The sequence below is a fragment of the Lissotriton helveticus genome, chromosome 3_1 (assembly GCF_964261635.1).
Source record: "Lissotriton helveticus chromosome 3_1, aLisHel1.1, whole genome shotgun sequence".
Classification (NCBI taxonomy): Eukaryota; Metazoa; Chordata; class Amphibia; order Caudata; family Salamandridae; genus Lissotriton; species Lissotriton helveticus.
Genome location: NC_136061.1, coordinates 1,788,743,238 through 1,788,763,937, shown reverse-complemented (window position 1 = coordinate 1,788,763,937; position 20,700 = coordinate 1,788,743,238).

Genomic DNA, 20,700 nt, shown 5'->3' with positions numbered 1-20,700 from the left:
GTCATTGTTTAAGATCACATTTCCCTAGACTGCCATGTGTCTATGTAAGATTGGAGTATGACTGAGCTGAATGCCTGAAGTGGTGAAAGTGAATGATTGCTTTGGGTGACTGAGGGAGTATGTGGGACCCACTACCATGTTTTTTTATGTAAACCTCTGTATCTAGGAAATGTCATGATCTCATGCCTCTATTGAATGAAAATTTTTTGTACGGTAAATAAAATATATATATTTCTCTAGAAAGTGGCCTGAATCCTAAATTCTTACACATACCGCTCAGACAGGTTTCCTAGTCACTTGTTATTCTTATAAAAGGATCCCCTCGCGGGACCTCCCAATTTGCCCTGGCAGGGTTTCTTGTTTTTCTATTCAGTAGAGGGTGGGTTCTACCTGGCTTAGGTGCATACCCTAACCAAACAGAACCCTCATTTCTAACATGGTTTTCATTAACCAATCATATTGTGTTTCATCATTGCCACGTACTGATGTATACCGTGAAATTACCGCAGTATACCATGGCCCAATATATCACTGAGATGTTGTTACTTATTACTTAAAAATGACTGAACCAATTTAGATCTCATCACAAAAAGGACCATTTCCACATCATATTCTATATTCCTGCCAAATTTAACCCCTTGAGCGCTCGTGATGGAACAATTCCGTCACAAGCCACGGTGGGGCTGTGCTGGTGACGGAATGGTTCCGTCACGGCCCCGGCGCTGATTTCGCGCCTGCGCGGCACGTTCTATTGAGCAGGCAGGGCCGTGACGGAACCATTCCGTCACAAGCACAGCGCCACCGCGGCTCATGACGGAGTGGTTCAGTCACATGCATGGTCGCGCCGCGCGGCCCGCCACCCCCTAGCGCAGCGGCGGAATTACCGCCGCGGCCAAGGGGTTAATGAAAATCCATTCATCCATTGTGACTATATGTCTATTTTAAAAGGGTATGGGAAATGCACTGCTGGGAAAATGTGTCCCCCCACTTTTTTCTATGCACCTCCATAACAAATCACAAGAAACTTTGTATTATCAGGCAATGTAGAAAACGGATTAGGTCTGCAAAGGTTTGTGGAGATTCATATCTATCTATCTATCTATCTATCTATCTATCTATCTATCTATCTATCTATCTATCTATCTATCTATCTATCTATCTATCTATCTTTCTATCTATCTATCTGTCACAAAAGCACAGCATGGTGTCAGAGGAGAATTGCAAAGTTGGCTGGAGGGCGCAAAAGGAAACTCATATTCAGTGAGCAGGAATTGGAGGTGCTCACTGAGGAAGTGGTGAAGAGCCATGACAAGCTGTTTGATAAAAACTCACTTCATGTCCCGGAGTACAAATAGTGCAAGATGGAGATCCATTCCAAAATCAGCGCAGTGGTGGTGACACAGCACTCCATCAACACGATCAATAAGCGCTGGTACGACCTGTGAACAAGGGCCAGAAAAGGTTGCAAGCATGGTTTCAGAGGCAAGAAAGACAAGCAGAGGACCACCCACCCAGCATCTACACGCATGAAGAAAATGGTGGAGTTTACCCTGCAGACTGAAGCCATTGTTGAAGTGACTGCGATTGACACCTCAGCGATGTCCAGTGCCGGACAAGGTAAGCTACATGTTATGTTATGTTATTGAAATTTATAAGAAGCGCGCAAATACCCTGAAGTGTCCTCGGCGCTGAGCTAGCCTAAACCGTTAGTCGAAGCGATCACAGAGAGAACAGCCAAGTCTTCAGGCCCCTTCTGAAGGTGAGCAGATTGTCAGCATTCCTCAGGTGGAACGGCAACTCGTTCCACGACTTCGACGTGCAGGTGATGAAACTCCTCCCTCCCCAACCATCTTTTTTAAAAGTAGGCGTTTGGACATGTTTTGCCCCCAAAGATCGTAACATCCTGCTAGGGGTATACCATTTAATCCTTTGCCTCAGATGGTCCAGGCTGATAACATTAAGGGCTTTAAAAGCTGTACATAGGGCCTTAAAATGAACCCTTTGTTTCACCGGGAGCCAGTGCAGCCGCGTAAGTTCTCCTCGGACTGAAACAAATTTAGGTACACCAGACAGTAGACCAGCCACATCATTTTGAACTAACTGAAGCCTATTAAGCTGTTGTTTGTGGGTGTTCAGGTAAATGCTGTTGCAATAGTCTAAGTGTGCCATTACCACGACGGTGACTACCGTCCTAAAGTTACCGTCCAAGAGATACGGTTTTATTTTCCTAAGAACTGAACTGATGTGGTTGCCAAAGGTCAGTTTGTTGTCCATTATTATTCCTACATTTTTCACTTTGCGAACTGGGGTAGGATGATTCCCCATGTCCCTTGGCCACCAATGTGGGGTCCAAACATGCGGGTTATTTCCAAATACAATCACCTCCGTTTTATTGGAGTTCAGTTTCAAGCAGTTTGCCGACATCCAGCATGCGATCGCTTTCATGCTCTCGTGGAAACGTGCGCCTGTTTCTTTTATCTGACTGTCATTGAAGGAAAGAACAATCTGAGTGTCTGAAGAAGTCAACTGGAAACCAAGGGATCTAATCAGGGCTGCCAGCGATGTCACATAGATATTAAAGAGCGTCGGGCTCAGTGACGAACCCTGTGGCACCCCGCATGGAAGACTAAAGGGCTGGGATTTGTTATCGTCCAAATCGACCGTTTGAATTCTCTCTGATAGAAAGGAACATATGAGATTCCAAGCAACCCCACGTCACCCACCCCCCTACAACCGGTCCATCAAGACTTTATGATGGACCGTGTCGAAGGCTGCTGAAAGATCTAACAAGTATAGCCTTTTCACCACCGTCCAAGCTCTCCCTTACTTCCTCACAGGATTTGATAAGGGCCGATTCTGTACTATGGTCGGCTCTGAAGCCGTATTGGGTGGAATCAAGTACATTATTGCATTGGAAAAATCTACTGAGCTGGACATTCATGGACTTTTCAGTGATTTTACAGGCAGAGGGAGTCGCAAAATAGGCCGATGCTTCCCTGGGTCTATGGGATCCAGAGAAGGCTTCTTTAAGAGGGGGAGTATTGAGGCCTTTTTCCAGGCCCCAAGAGGGGTAACATGTTAAAAGACTGGTCCCACTGCTGGATCCGTCTGATTAGGATTCACTGAGTGAAAAACAGGCCCTTCCAGCTGAGGAGTAGAAGTAGACAATATGGCCTAAACCTTTTGTTGAAAAAAGATGGGCAGATTGTCACATAATTCAGGACTGCTAATATTTTTTGTGCTGAGTGGAGAAGTTAACCTTTTCACTGTTTTGAAAAGTTCTTTGGGGTTAGACTTGACTAGGAGGATTTTGCTGGAGAAAAAGTTATTCTTAGTTTCCGGCAGTAAATCTTTGTACTGTTTTAGGCTGACTTTGTAATTACCTTTCTCAACAGTGCCGTAACCTCTCCTCCAGGCCCGTTCAAGTTTTTTACAGGCCAATTTCTGGCATTTAAGCTGGGCCGAATACCAGGGGGCCGAAGGATTATCTCTCTTGGGAGTCAATTTTTTTATAGGTACCAGTTTATTGCATGCTTTATTGAGCCAATCAGTATAATCATATGTGCCTTTGTCAATATCACCCGAGGGGGGAGGTAATGTATTCATAAGTTCCTCCTTGAATTGTGCCTTGTCTAAGTTTTTCCACATAATTTTTTCCACCACCTTAAGTGGCGCCCTCTCTGATTTCGGAGCCATAGGTGCCTTCAACCCGAATATGATGGCCCTATGGTCGGACCAAACAAGGGGGAGGACCTCTAGACAGGATATATTGATGTTGTTTGAAAATATCCCGTCTAAGGTGTGACCCTTCAAATGTGTAGGACCGAGTACCAGTTGTTTTAGGTCCCCAGCTTCCATTATTTTGTTCCGGATGCTGGTATCAGGATCATTAATGTCCTCGAGATAGAAGTTAAAATCACCCAGAACCGCAAAGGAATCTAGGCACAGACCTTCTCCGAGTAGAATACCTATTGTTTCCAAAAACCCCAGTCGCGGCCCCAGAGGTCTATAGAGGAGTATCCCTTTAAAAATGCTGCCATGTTCAAAACAGAACTTTATTGAAAGGGCTTCAAAGAATAAGTTCGATGCCGGTGAAACACTGGAGTTAGTGAGTTATGATAGATCACTGCTAAGCCCCCCCTTTCCTCAGAGAACGATCCAAAGAAAAGCAGGAGAAACCTTGGGGAGTGGCCGTTGTTAGGTCTGGACTGGATGCTTGGTCCTTCCAAGATTCCGTAATGAAAGCAATTTTGATACTGTGTTCTTCTAGAAAAAATGCACATTCAGAACTATGTTTGACTAGGGACCTTGCATTAAAGAGCGAGATATTAAGCAAAGGTCTGATGAAATTACTTGGAACATTGAAGGATTTATCCTGCAGACAGAGGACAGGTTGGTCAAGGATAGAAGGCAGTTGCAGACCACAGCAGCTGCATGCCCCGAGTGGACCTTTGGTCCCCGTCTCACAGGCGATCTTAAGGCAATTACATGTGACACAATGACCACTTAGGAAAGCACAGTTTAAATTTTTTTAAATCCTCCAGTTCACATTTTTCTTGCCACCTACCAATGCATTATGAGAGTAGTAGTCAGGAATACAAGAGTTAAAACATGTTAAAATATTTCAGCTGCATAGGAGCATTGCAGAATACACAGCATGTGACATGTAGATACATCTTGTGATGCAAATGAACTTTATTAGTCGAATCAATGTGAATTGCGTCATACATGTAAAAACATTGCACTAAACTAGTTTTGTTTTTGTCACAGATACACCTGCACCACAGTTTGGTGACACATAACCCATTGGACCTAAAGGAGACCCAGGCATACTCATGGGATGAAAACATAGTGGCTCCACCACCCACAACACCTGCACCAACAAGATGCCGACACACAGTGGCACCCCTACCAGATTTTGAGTCAGATGCAGCTGTATGCCAAACTGACTTGCCCGCCACACAAGCTGACAAGCCACCCACCCAGAGAGGTCTGTACATCACATGGCATTACAACAATCACATAGCTCATCATCTTCATTTGGTTGAGGATCAGACAGGTTTAAGTGTATGCCTCTTATCGTAGCAATGCTGTGCAACTTTGCACATGTAACCACCATTTTGCAGCTACTTTCAGGACTATACTGTCATGCCCCACCACTTTTATGGAGACAGCAAAAGTGACTCTTGAGCAATCCAAAGGTCCTCGCAATTACTTGGCCTGTGCTTTTATGCATGGCATTGTAACAGAGCTCACTTGGAGTAGATGGACTGAGATATCGGGTGAGGATGAATGAGCGCACAGCATATGCACTGTCATCTACAGAGGAAAAGGCAAGAAGTTAATCACTGTCATGTGTTAATGCATCCATACTGAGTGCTATAATGTGTTACATGTGTTTATCAAGTAGGTATCCTTCTCCAAATCCACCACCAAGTAGACATGTGTAGATTCCACAATGGTGGAAAATGTGTACTACCTGCGAATCTGACCACTATATCTGTGATGATATGTGCGGCATTGCTTATCACTTGCATCTTTAGTGAATGGTAGCATTTCGTATTCCTGAATATGTACTCATTGACAGAGGGGGGACATTCTGCTACATGTGTCCCATCAATACAGCCAATAATGTGCGGAAATTGTGCTATCTGGTAGAATTGCAATTTAGTTAGCTGCAAGTCCTGGAATGTCTTGGGGAATTGCATGTATTGATGGATGTTTATCCACAATTCATCCAGGAATGCTTTGAAAAAGCTCAACGGTGCACTTTGGGAGATGCCTCCTGCTGCTGCTATTACCCCCTGGTAGCTCCATAAGGCTAGGAGGTGCAAGGAACATTGGACTTTTAAACGGGTGGGAATTGGATTGGTCCTGGGAGTGTGACGCTGCATTTGTGGTTGCAGGTCAGCTATTAGGTCTAATATAATGGCAGAATTTAGGCTATGCTTGTCATAGAGTTCCTCCTCTGTCTGGCCAAACTATGTAATGCGTGTTCTGAAAATGTGCTTTTATCTCCTTCTCTGCACATCAACCTAGTTCCTCATCCTCCTTGCAATGATGTGGAGCACAGCCATTCTCGAACATGCTAAGGAATTCTGACCCTGTTTAAATAGATTGCACCTGGTTACCACCTGTTTTGATTTGGTGGTATTCTTCACATGCAAAATTGCATTTTGTTGACCATTCGTAAATTGTCATTTGCGATTACCTGATTGCAAATCACATTTTGATGTCACAATTTTTAGGAATCGCTATTTTTGCTGTTACCTAAAAGTGGACTGCGAATGCATTAGATTCATTCGGTGAGGCAATTTTCTGCATTCACCAACAGCCAAATGTGGCCCGAAGTCTTTCACTCAAACCAATACCTTCTCTGCTTGATGACATAATCTGCATTGTTTGTTGTTTTCATCCTTCTTTGGACTGTACCGGTCACCTCCTAATGGGATCAGGCCAACGCACAGTCCGAAGAGATTATATTTGGCCTGATTTGTGACCGGCTGACTCAAATACTCTGAGAGAGCCCCTAAGGAGTAGAGGTCTATGGCCCAACTACCATGTGTTTTAGACTTTAAGTCCCATATATCATGTTCTTCTGATGGTAACTTTGCATTTTTCATTAAAGATTTTGCTGTGAGTTTTCTAGGGAGGTTACTTCTTCTTATCTCCTCCACCTTCAGATCACTGATAGAGTTTCCTACTAGAGATTCCCACACCGAACTTGCCTGTTGAATCTTCTCTCAAAGTAGTTGTTTAATTGTGCTGGTTGCGCAGTTTTCAATTTTTGACAGTACTAGACATACATTATAAGTCCTGTGGTTTGGGGTTAGTTGGTGCAGTCCGGAAGGGAAAATAAGTACTCCACTTCTCCCACTAAGATTAGACCTGGCCCTGAGACCCATTACGGAAGAACTGGGCCTCAAACCCCTTACCTACTGGCGTCGCCTGTGGAGTAGCCAGGATCTTGTTAATTATAGAGAGGAGCTTCAGGAATTTCTTAAGTTACCTAACGCCACTAAAATTCCTTGGCTAAATTATATAAGGAGAATGTGTGAGTCTCTGGGAGTGCCTGATCTATGGTTAGATCCGGAAAGTGTGTCCGCAAGGATCTCCAGAAAAGCATTGTCCACTCTGTTCTACAACGTTATGCTGCAAAAAACATTGGATACCACTCGGGAAGGGTCCCTAACCGACCTTTTTATCAAAATCAAAGACTCATATAGCCATGAATGTGTTCTAGATGGCATGACCCCGGCGTTCACACGGAAGATCTTTTTGCAATGGAGGTACGGGTCCCTCCCTTTAAGGTCCTTTACAAAGGCTTGGGGTGGTGGATCAGAGACAGGGGCGTGCCCGGCTTGTGGGTATAAACTGGAGACGGATTTGCATATGGTTCTGTTTTGTGGAGCCTACACCAGAATTAGGAGACACAGGCTGGTCCCTCATTTAAAAAACTTGGGCTTCAGAACATACGCTCCGGCTTATAGAGTCCTAAAGACGGATCTATCTGCGCCAACAGCGTTTGCTATGGCAACATTTCTGACTGCAATGTGGCGTGCGCGTGCACGAATAATTAAGGACACTACAACCTCGTGAAATACCTCTTCCACCTCCCTTGCTTTGGCATATTTGTCTTTTTTAAAACTGTACTATACATAGCATTCGGCACATTTATTTTTTTTTTCTTCACAGAATTGTACTCTAAAATAGTATATTTGTCTAATGCTTTTAATGCGTATCACATGCATTTTTATGATTAAATTGCTTGTATATATCTTTTATGATCTTCCACGATCGAAATAAAGATTTTTTGAATTTGAATTTGAATTTGAAAATAAGTGGCGGTAGTGAGTACATTGTTGTTCATCTAGCCATTCGAATGGTTGATCTTTGAGCACAATTGCTCCATGAGAGATTGCGGGCATCCATTTACATGCAGCTACCATCAGCACAACTCTGGTATTTTGACAATACAGATTCTTTTTAGTGGTCACATCGTCCACAGCAAATGCTTAACTGTTGCCTTTAAAGGCCGAATTGCACACTTTTACCACCACTTTCATCCTTGAACACACCTAAGCATGTAAAGCATACTACTCTTTCTAGGCTCGAGTCCCCAACAAACCGTGCACCTTTTTGGATCAGTTTCTTCGAAAAATAATTGTTTTTGTTTTGGCTAGGTTAATGATAATAGTATTATTCTGAGCAGGAACGAGCATCGAGAGACTTCTGGGGAATCACTGGAGTGCAGTCTTATAGGAGTAGGACCATGCCATTTGCACATTGTAAAATATTTATTTTGCTCCTGGCCAAACGGGGGGCACAGATCCTGGTGATCGCCAAATTGCTTTCCATTTCTGCCATGTATAGATTAAAAAGAAGGGGAGCAATGATGCAACCCTGTGTTAATCCTTTGTTTGTAGATATCTTTTCCGAGGTGGCCCAGTTTGAAGCTATTTTAGGGGGATATTATCAAGAATGGCATTCAAATTATCGCCGCATCAGCGGCAGGAAACTGCAGCTAAAGCGGCGATAAGGGGCTTGATAATATGCAGTTGCGAATTCCCATAGAAGCCCAGGTTCTGGTGTGAACCTGGGAACATTTGAACGCCGTTCTTGATAATATGCCCCTTAATCTTTACCAATGTCTAGCTGTACAATGAATCAATGGCTTTTAAGGAGGGGGGGGGGGGGGGGATTTCCACACCTACTGAACTTTGCCCAAAAGTGGCCCCTTAGCTTGTTATTAAATGCATTTGTAAAATCAATAAAAACAATATTAACAGGCCTAGCTTTTGGTAGTCTGTCTTCATCAATTGAACAGGTCAAAAGCAAATTGACTTCAATGTTGCAGCTCCTTCTGGAAGCCTGTTTGAAGCCATTGGATCACCTTCTTGCCTTTGCCCAAGATTCCAGCTTATCGTTAAGTAACAGGCTCAACACTTCCCCTCAATATCCAGCAACACTATCATTCAGTAATCTGCAGGGGACTGTCTACCCGACTTCCTATGAATATTTACCCTCTCCAGCTATATGGTACTGTGCAAATTAGGAAGCAATCTGAAAAGACTGATGTAAGAATAGAAGTCTAGAAGTGGGGTTTTATTTTGATAGTGGTGCCAGTAAGCCATTTGGACCTGGAGGCCCTGCAAAAAGCCTTGCCAACTTGCTTTTCATTTGGCTATAGGCTATCTCCTGATGATTCATTCAATTTACAATTTACTATGGACCTTTCTGATGTGACGAGAGAGTCCTCCGAGCAGGGGTCCCACGCATCCTTTGATTGGCTTTCGATGATATCAGCCTATTGGCTCTGCAGCTCAATTGGTGCTTCAGGGGGCTTATTTGGCCTCATGCTTACAGATGTTGTTGGAGCTGATGCTGGATGCACCTGATATAATTGCATTATAAATTCGGACCACTGCTTTGTAGACATGTTACAACCAATGGATTTTTTTGATTTGTGTTAGCATATTCACCAGGCCCCAGAACGTCCTGGGATCTTTTGACTTGAGTACGGCATGGAGTTTTACCCAATTCATCTTCTCTTTGATCCGCTTTCTACTCGCTTGCCTTAAAAGTTTGAATTTTTCTTTCAAACTCTTTGTCGATTAGTTCTTATTACTTTAGCTGAACAGGGCTTTGTTTAATTCTTGTCTTAATCTCCACGCTTCCTGTCTCCACTGGATTGAATTTTCTTTTCTGTAGGTATTTTTATGATTTTTCTACTGTAATCTTCTTCTATTCTACTTTGTAGGGCTCTGTTGCAGCTCTGCATGTTGCAGCATCTCTATGTGATTGTCACCATATTTGTGCCTGTTAATATGTTAATTGTGCCACTCCTCGATTGCGCCGTTATTATGCCTGAGTTCTTTCCCCAACTTACTCAATTCATATTCATGAGTTTACCTGTGGGGTAGTCTACAACTTCCATCCAAATCGTTTAACAGGGTCCATGTCGCTTTTTTTGGCCATGGGTGTAATTTTGGAACATCTCTGTAGATTTATGTTGATTTTACATGAAAATGCTGCATGCTCACTTGAAATTTTCAGTTTTATGAGAAAATCTTTTATGTTGTGGAAATGCTCTGTCGAGGTCCATATGTAGTCAAGCATGGTCACTCTGAATGGCGAGATATGTGTATTAGTCGCTGGGCTATTGGTCTTTACCCTGGCATTTAGACTTCGCAAACACAGTCTCTAATGAGTTTGCCAGTTGGTCTCCAAACACCTCCTTTTTTGAGCTAGCAACGCCACTGAGGGAATGTTCTAATATCCTTTCTCTACATCTTTCCACTCTTCGAGGTTGCTGGCCCACAAAAGATGTGTGTTAACATTGCATCTGATCAGCAGCAAGGCATGTCGTTATTCCACTTTCAAACCTTCTAGGAACTCCACCAAAATCCCTGCGGACTCACCTTTCCTTGTTGCAGATGGGAGCAAGTAGATATTTCCAATTATTAGCTTTTGGTTGGCTGATTCAGTTTTAGAAAGATGGCATCCCCATTTCCTGGCCAAATTTTTCATGCATTAACTGCTGGGAAGTTTTTACCCTTGAGTGGAATCCCCGCCACTTGGGTGACCTCCACACAGAGAGGGTACTTCTGCAGCGGCAAATTCTACGTAATCGGGAAGAGGCACAAAATCCAATTGCCAGGTCTCCTGCAGACAATTAATATAATTCACAGCTAATTTATCTAAATTCTTTATCATTACACCCTAAGCCCCTTCTTTCCTTCTACTTGCAAATCTTAATCTCTGTTACCATTGCCTTTGGAATTGGGGTGCATTCTTCCCATCATGATTTGAAAGTCTTGCAAGCCACTCCCAGTTTGCATGTCTTTTCTGAATCCTTGCTTTGCACTGCCCTTTTGCAACTAGGTCCTTTGGGCAACAATATTTTCACAGCTACCGGTTTATATTTTTGTTGTTCACCACTTTGTGTTCCTAGAAGCTCTATTTCATCTTTCCATGTGTGTTTGGGGTTACGCAGACCATGAAGTGTCGTGACTTTCCATAGGCACCTTGGTGTGGCACTGCCATTCTCGTTTCCCCCATCTACACATGAATTGAATATACTGCATCATTTTGTGGCCTTATTATCCCACGTTTATGTTGTCTTCTTGTGCCCCTTTGGCATTACTCAGCATGGATAAGAATTTCGCATCCAGAGACCCTTTTCTGGGGCCCTGCTCTGATCAAACTGAAGCTCCACGCTAACAATTGTGTTTAATTTTCTATGAATCTCTGGGCTATGATTTCCTCCTTAAGGCCTATCTCCATATGTTGATTAATTTCACCATGGCCCAAGTCTTAAAAGAAACATATTTAATGTCATTTTTTCAGTCCTGGGAGTTTTGATGCCAATCTAATTATGTTCTGTCAGTTTAATATATTCAATCCTCCACAGAATATTATCTTCGGATATAATGTTACACTATGTCGTCCTTTCACTAGTCCCAATGGCTGTTTTTGGGTTGTGCCTTGATCATCTTTATCTATGATGTACCTTTTTCAAGGCCAAATGGTGCAGCCCTCGAAAGAGCAACTGTTTCAATAACTGTGCTTATCATTTCTTCTTTTACCACCTGTGAGAAAGTCATCCTTTTGGCCCTGATCACCCCCATGTTTTGGGTTGTACTGGTGGCAACTGATTCTGATTGTGCCATGGGCTCTGCTTACCAGACTGCTTTAAATGTATAAGGTGGTTAGGTATAATTGCAATTGGCAATGACAGACCCCTGTAAGTCCTAGTATATAAAAAGGCAAGGTGGATTAAATCTACCTATACATCCCCAGTATATAAGAGAGCAGGAAGATTTAGAGGCCCAGTAGATTTCCTTCACTGGAGCGTGCACTGCTGTGTTGCCTGCTGTCATTTTAAAGGCAGCCCTGCTTTGCAGACAGTCTTTAAAATTAAATTATTTGCAAATTCGACTTTGGATTTAAAGATACTTTCGAAGTTTCAAACTACCTTATTTTTACATATAAGTCAGCCCTAAGGTCTCCCTTAAGTGCCGCAGGGCTAGAGTTCCTTTTATCTATATGCAGGGACATTATAAAAGATATTTTCTAAGCCCTTGTGAGGGAAAAATTGCCAATTTTGTTTTTTCCCATTGTAGCAAATAGCTACATAGGCTAATATTAGAACATTTTAATAGGCATATAAATTGACAGGAGCGATATAAAATATCATTCAGGGTACCGGATGTTAGTTGTGATAAATTCAGCAACTTGCCATTGTTAGATTTATAATAACTTTCAGACAAAAATACATTATTAAACTTTCTTTTAGGTAAGCCAAAATCCGGCCTTCCAGTTGCCCTCTCCTGATTGGCTAGCCTCTGCCAGGCTGAACTAAGCTGTCTTAATGAAGTGTGAAATAGCCTGCTATAGAGACAATAGATTTTCTGTGGGAGGAGGACTGCAGCAGCAGAAACTACAGGCTGGAAGTGGGGAGGAGTGGCCAAACTGGTTTTCAAAGGAAGAATGACATTTTGGAAAAGCACAGGCTCACTTCCACATCCTGGAACCTCAGCCACACAAGTGCCTCTGTAATTATACTAGGGAAAGGGATGGAAGGGAAGTGTTGTGAAATCTTAGCCACTCCAGTGATTTGCTTAGCCTGATCTAACCTCCAAGGAGAGAATTTCTCCATTTTGGATTTTGGAAGAATGGTGCGACCTTTCACCGCAACCAGGCATGGATTTCAGGTTGGTCCCGCTGAAAGCCCCAGACTTCCAGGATTTGACTAGGGTCTCACAGAAAGCCAAGCTCAGGATGTCAATGTGAATCTGCCCAAAGAGGAGCTTTGCTCGAAATTAAGAGAAAACTACATGCAAAGGTAACATTGTGACCAAGGCCTCCCGCTTAGTGCATCCAACCAGGACTCCATTGTGGTTGGCCTCAAACTTTGACTTTGTCCCTGTCAAGCGCGACCAGATGTCCAAATTGGGTGTTATATATTTTAGCACTAGAAAGTATTTATGCTTTACAAATTAATATCTCCAGTTCCCTACATTGGGTGTTTGTTGTTTTTGTGTCTATTTGTTCATACAATATAACCTATTTTTGTAAATTGATGGTGGATTTTTATTGTCTGTTGTGTGTGACTTATTTAATGTATTGGTGTTTTCAAATGCCTTACACATCTGTCTCCTAAGTTACCCCTGACTGCTCGCTGTGCAAGGGAATAGTTTATTGAGACCTTGACTGACCTTTTTATTGTGTTTGTGGCCTTATTTCTAATTTTAAGTAACTACTTATCACTACTAGTAATCCACTTTCCAACGGTGTAGAGACAAAATATCGAGTTCTTTTTATCGACTAGACATAATATCGAGTCAAAAATATAGAATAGACATAATATCGACTAGACATAATATAGACTACCAAAATATCGACTAGAAAATTTTAATATCGAATAGAATGGACATAATATCGAATCAAAAATATAGAATGGACATAATATCGACTAGACATAATATAGACAACAAAAATATATAATTTTAGGTAAGTTAATATTAATTTTAATTTTTTGTGTAATATAATTCTGTAGCGGGTTGTGGGTTTATAGGGGAATAGGGTGGGAAGTAATTTAGTTATAATTGATTAAATATGTTATTTTATTTATTGTTATTTATTTAGAAATAATTGTTAATTAATTATTAATTGGTAATTTAATAATATGTAATTGGTAATTAATTTTAATTGATTCATTGATAAATATTTTAATTTTAGTAATTTATTTTCTGTAGCGGGTTGTGGATTTATAGGGGAATAGGATGGGAAGTAATTTATTTATAATTAATTAAATATGTTAATTAATTAATTGGTATATATTTTGAATTAATTGGTAATTAATTTTTAATTGATAATTAATTAATTTTAAATTGATAATTAATTTTAATTAATTGTTTAATTGACAATTATGTGAATAATAATTTATTTTCTGTAGCGGGTTCTGGGTTTATAGGGGAATAGGGTGGGAAGTAATCTAATTATAATTATTTAAATATGTAAATTAATTAATTGATTGGTATTTATTTTGAATAAATTGTTAATTGATAATTATTTTTTATTAATTGATTAATTGATAATTATGTGAATAATATTATTTTATTTTTAGTAGGGGTTTATAGGGGAATAGAGTGGGAAGTAATTTAATATAATGAATTAAACATTGTTAATTAATTTTTAATTGGTAATTAATTAATTACTAATTGGTAATTAAAATGTATTAATTGATTAATTTATAATTATGTGATTTATATTAATTTATTTTCACTAGAGTGGGGATATTAAAATTTACCCCCATGCTATCCAACGCTTTCCCTACCGTTGCACTCTCTGGAGGGGGAATAGTAATTTTTACCCCTACGCTATCCAACACTTTCCCTACTGTTGCAATCGCTGGAGTGAGAATAGTAATTTTTACCCTTACGCTGTCCAATGCTTTTCCTACTGTTGCATTCGCTGGAGTGGGAATAGTAATTTTTACCCCTACGCTATCCAACGCTTCCCCTACTGTTGCACTCTTTGGAGTGGGAAAAGTAATTTTTACCCCTACGCTATCCAACGCTTTTCCTACTATTGCACGCGCTGGAGTGGGAATAGTAATTTTTACCCCTACGCTATCCAACGCTTTCCCTACTGTTGCACTCCCTGGAGTTGGAATAGTAATTTTTATCCCTACGCTATCCAACGCTTTCCCTACTGTTGCACTTCCTGGAGTGGTAATAGTAATTTTTACCCGTACGCTATCCAACGCTTTCCCTACTATTGCACTTACTGGAGTGGGAATAGCAATTTTTACCCCTACGCTATCCAACACCTTCCCTACTGTTGCACTCGCTGGAGTGGGAATAGTAATTTTGACCCCTACGCTATCCAACGCTTTCCCTACTGTTGCACTTGTTGGAGTTGGAATTGTAATTTTTACCCCTACGCTATCCAACGCTTTCCCTACTGTAGCACTCTTTGGAGTGGGAATAGTAATTTCTACCCCTACGCTATCCAACACTTTCCCTACTGTTGCACTTGCTGAAATTGGAATAGTAATTTTTACCCCTACAGGATCCAACTCTTTCCCTACTGTTGCACTCGCTGGAGTGGGAATAGTAATTTTTACCCCTACGCTATCCAACGATTTCCCTACTGTTGCACTCTTTGGAGTGGGAATAGTAATTTTTACCCCTACTCTATCCAACACTTTCCCTACTGTTGCACTTGCTGGAGTTGGAATAGTAATTTTTACCCCTACGGGATCCAACGCTTTCCCTACTGTTGCACTCGCTGGAGTGGGAATAGGAATTTTTACCCCTACGCTGTCCAACGTGTTTCCTACTGTTGCACTCGCTGGAGTTGGAATAGTAATTTTTACCCCTACGGTATCCAACACTTTCCCTACTGTTGCACTCTTTGGAGTGGGAATAGTAATTTTTACCCATACGCTATCCAACGCTTTCCCTACTGTTGCACTCTTTGGAGTGGGAATAGTAATTTTTACCCCTACGCTATCCAACGCTTTCCCTACTATTGCATGTGCTGGATTGGGAATAGTAATTTTTACCCCTACGCTATCCAACGCATTCCCTACTTTGTCTCTCTCTGGAGAGGGAATAGTAATTTTTACCCCTACGCTATCCAAAGCTTTCCCTACTGTTGCACTCTCTGGAGTGGGAATAGTAATTTTTACCCCTACGCTATCCAACGCATTCCCTACTGTTGCACTCTCTGGAGTGGGAATAGTAATTTTTACCCCTACGCTATCCAAAGCTTTCCCTACTGTTGCACTCTCTGGAGTGGGAATAGTAATTTTTATCCCTACGCTATCCAACGCTTTCCCAACTGTTGCACTCTCTGGAGTAGGAATAGTTATTTTTAACCCCCACGCTATCCATCGCTTTCCCTACTGTTGCACTCACTGTAATGGGAATAGTAAATTTAAATCTCTCGCTATTCTACGGAAAAAATATTGTATATGTTTTCTTAATAATATGTATATATATATATACATATATATATATATATTTTATATATTTTTGTTGTTACAATAATTATTTATTAATTTTAAGTTTATTTAAGTATTTTAAGTATGTTTAAATTAATTATATTAATTATTATAGTACTTTAAAATTACTTTTAAGACATTTAAAAAAATCGATATTTTGACTGTCTATATTTTTTCCTTTCGATATTTTGGTGTCGATATTTCTGTACTTACCTGTTTGTAGATAGGAAGTCGATATTCTGTCATGCTATATTTTTACCTCAATATTTTGGTAAGTCGATATTTTGACTGTCGATATTATGTCAGTGATCCCTTTCCAACACCACCTTTATTGATGGTCATTCAAGGCCATAGCTTGCAGTCCCCCCCTGGTTTCCTTGATCACTTCAGAGTTCAGGGCCTATTGCCAAATGATTCAATGTTGCTTTCGACTTTTGCTGATCTGCCCTCACCTACCTGCCCTTGCTAGCTTCTACTGCTTGAATTAAATTGAAGGATTTACCCATACCACAGCTTGAGTACCCAAATGATGTTTTATAATTGCTACTGCTATTTTTTTACGTTTAACGCTTCGCAAATTTACAGCTTCACCCGGAGCTGCTCGGCTATTGAGTTGGCACATTCCTTTTGTTCAGTTTTGGTTTCACTTTGTTGGTTGGCCAATAATTTACTGCTGTCATCTGGACATTGAGTGCATACAGTAGTTCCTCTCACTTGCACAGGGTAAGGTGTAATATCTCCCAGATGTAGAAATTGTCCATAACCTTCTATTTAAAAAAAAACTTTTGTTAAGCGCTTTTTCTTTGATAGGCCGCACAATTTGTTGCCTGTGTTCATTTTTGGGTTATACCGTGATGGTATTTGGCTTTGTCCATTTATTTGCAATCGTCATTGGGTTTCTTTTCTTCTACTGTGATTGTGCTGCACACATTGGTCTCTCTTGTTTTAGCATCCTGGGTTTCATTGCATGGAGATTCCCTGTTATAGCTGCCCTTTCCCACATGTGTTTCAGAAGCTGAGTGATTGTGATGATTTCTCATTGTCCCTCCTTTTTCCCATTCAGTTCTCCCTCTTACACTTAAGGTGTCAACTGTGACTTCAGCCTTTAAGTCCTTCAGTAATGCCGACCTGACTTCCTGTAGGCTAACTAGCGGGTCCACTATTGGATCACCCCGTTGAACACCAATATGTCCATGGCAAATTCTTGAGCCTGCCTTATTAGCTGGCTTAGTCACTCCAGTTTAGTGTCAATGACCATTGTGAATGTGGCTAAAGTTTGTAGCAGAACATTCATTTGTATATAGACTTTATGTGCATGCAGACTACTGGCATTGGTGATGGCCAATAGGGTTTCACAATGCTTCACCTCCTTCCACCACCTGGAAGACAACAACATCTTGGACCCGTCCCTGTCCGGGTTCACACGAAACCACAGCACTGAGACAGGCCTCATCGCCGCCACAGACGACATCAGGCGGCAACTAGACAACGGCGAAACATCAGCCCTCCTCCTCCTGGACCTGTCAGCCGCCTTGAACGCGGTCTGCCATCGCACTCTAAAGACACGCCTCCTAGAAGCCGGAATCCAAGAGAAGGCCCTTGACTGGACCACGTCCTTCCTCTCCGGCAGAACCCAGAGCGTCCGCCTCCCGCCCTTCCGATCCGAGGCCACCGACATCATCTACGGCATCCCCCAGGGATCATCCCTCAGCCCGACGCAATTCAACGTCTACATGTCCCCCCTCGCAAAAGTGGCCCGCCAACACAACCTCAATATCATCTCCTACGCTGACGACACCCAGCTCATCCTCTCCCTCACCAAGGACCCGCACACCGCCAAAACCAACCTCCACGAGGGAACGAAGGCTGTCGCCGACTGGATGAGGAACAGCCGTCTGAAGCTGAACTCAGACAAGAGGGAGGTACTCATCCTCGGACCCACCCCCTCAGCCTGGGACGACTCCTGGTGGCCGACCACACTGGGAACAGCACAGACACCCACCGACCATGCACGCAATCTAGGATTCATCCTCGACTCCTCCCTCTCCATGTCTAAACAGGTCAACTCCGTCTCCTTCTCCTGCTACAACACCCTCCGCATGCTCCGCAGGATCTACAAGTGGATCCCGACCGAAACAAGAAGATCGGTGACACAGGCCCTCGTCTGCAGCAGACTGGACTATGGCAACACACTCTACACAGGAATCCCAGCCAAACACCTACGACGACTAAAATGCATCCAAAACGCCTCTGCCCTACTGATCATCAACGCCCCCTGCAGCAGGCACATCAACTCCCACCTGAGCTCCCCGTCGACAAGAGGATCACTTGCAAGCTCCTCACCCATGCACACAAAGCACTCCACAATGCCGGACCAGCCTACCTGAACAGCAGACTCAGCTCCTACACACCCACTCGCCAGTTCCGCTCCGCCAGCCTCGCCCGCATCCAACAAACAACTTTAGGTGGCAGATCCTTCTCCTACCTCACCGCCAAGACCTGGAACATCCTCCCTACCCACCTACGGCAGACTCAAGACCTACTCGCATTCAGAAGACACCGTAAGACCTGGCTCTTTGAGCAGTAGCGGCACCCCCTCCCCTCAGCGCCTTGAGACCCTCACGGGTAAGTAGTGCGCTTTACAAGTACTCTGATTGATTGATTGATTGATTCATTCTTTGCTGAGCTGTGAACTGTCGGTACCTATGGGTATTCAGGACGCTGATCCTCAAAACTGCATTCATTCAGGAGATTTCTCTCTATTCCATTTGATGCTTTTTGGGATACTGCTTCCTTGTGTCTGGGGATTTAGTAATGTTTATAATCTTTGGAGATAGGATGGACCGTGGGGTAGTAGGGCACCACCCTTCAATTTCATCATGGAGGACCTCAATCTCCTGACCTTCCTTATCGTCTCCCATTTGGTTGCTTACATTTCAACACTGCCCTTTTGCTGGATAACTGAGGCCTTCCCTAAAGGTAGAGCAACTTGGCTTATTGAGAGGTTCATGGATATTACTTGGATAGTCTTGCCTTGGACAAGGGTATAAAGGCATTCCTCTCAGGATTGCTTCTTGCCCCTCCTACTCCTCTTGGTGTCCTGGCTTATTTCAGTCTGCCTGACGACTTTCCTCTTTTTGGGAGGTATGGTGAGGTTTCCTGCTATGATTATTTTGGACCCAGCCCATTTCACCATTAGTGGTTTAGGGGTGATCTATATTCACTCAAAAATCCTGTTTGCTATTTCAGGGCCATTCCTGAAAAGTTGAGGGCATATTTTTCCACTTCAATGAACTTTGGGCCAGCCTGGTTGACCAGCTTGCCCCCTGGGGAAGGTGGGAATTGCATTTTTTCATATCTAGGTTACTAGGAGAGTTTTAGGGTGTTTTGAGCTGATTCTGGGATCTTCCGTTTGAAAGAGCACCAAAGCGAATTAAGTGTGACTTTTAAAAGTTTCTAAAATACCTATGATTGTTTAGATACTTCAGTGACCACTATTTTCAGTAAGATTTATCTTGTAAAAAGGTAAAAAGTTGAAAGGGTGAGTGCTTTCCTTTCTGTTTATCCTCGCATATGCGCTTTATTTATGCACATTTCTAGAAAAAGCGAGAGAGCCTTTTGCATGAATAACCTCAGTGCTGTAGGCCCGATTTATAAACAGCCTCCACACTGGTGGCGGAGGCTCCGTAGTAATGACAGGATCTCCTTACTTGTGGCAGGGTCTCCACAATGTTTAACTACGGTGTGGCGATCCCACCATGGTTGTGGAGATCTCGAAATGAGTGTGGAGTTACTGACACAAGTGCGGAGGCTCTTTGTGAATCAGGCCCTACGAGTCCTAAACCCTTAACTCCTTTGGTTTCTTGGTCCTATTTTGTTGGTTTCTTTGCTTCAACAGATTTTGATCAAGCAGATAGTTATAGATCCAGGGCCTCCTCAGGTTTGCCCGGGTTATTGGGTGCAGCTAACCTTAAATGGCCCTTGCAAGTACGTGCAGAGGGTTGGAGAGCAGGGAAGCTTACCAGGCAGGCACACTGACACGTAGCTCAGCCACCTCTAGGACTCCGGGCCTCGACCACCAGAAATGACACTCTAACGTCACCTCTGCTTTTACCACCAGGATCTACTATCATACTAACTACTCCAGTATGTGGCCAACTCCTTACTTACATACCTTGTTGTTGCAGCAAAGGGGAGGAGGAAGAGAAGAGAGAAAAGCAGTGGGGGTCTAGGGTAAAACAGTAAAATGTCAATAGGGAGAGACAAACTATGGTCACTCCATCATGCTGTCCTGCATGCTTTCCTGCACTGTCAGAGCTTAGTCCACTGTGCAACCATCCACCTTATTGCTCACTGCTGCAGGCTCCGCAGACTCCACTCAGCCTGTGGCCACCACAGCCCGCAACAGCCACCAGAGAATAACAATGCCCATCTCTTTCCTCAGCAACTGTGGCTTGGTCTCTTCTGCAACTTTGATGTGGCAGTCGTAGAAGCAGCAGCAGTACAGGGAGCAGCAGTCCAGCTGATCCCCTCAGATCTCTCCCTTTCTGAGGGAAAGTGATTTCTTTCTAGCTTTTTTTTCTGTTATTCACTATCTCCATAACTGAGTTATGCTCATAATGGAATTGCACAGTTCAAATTTAAACTATAAGCGACATTTAACAGTCTAGTGAAACACACAATTT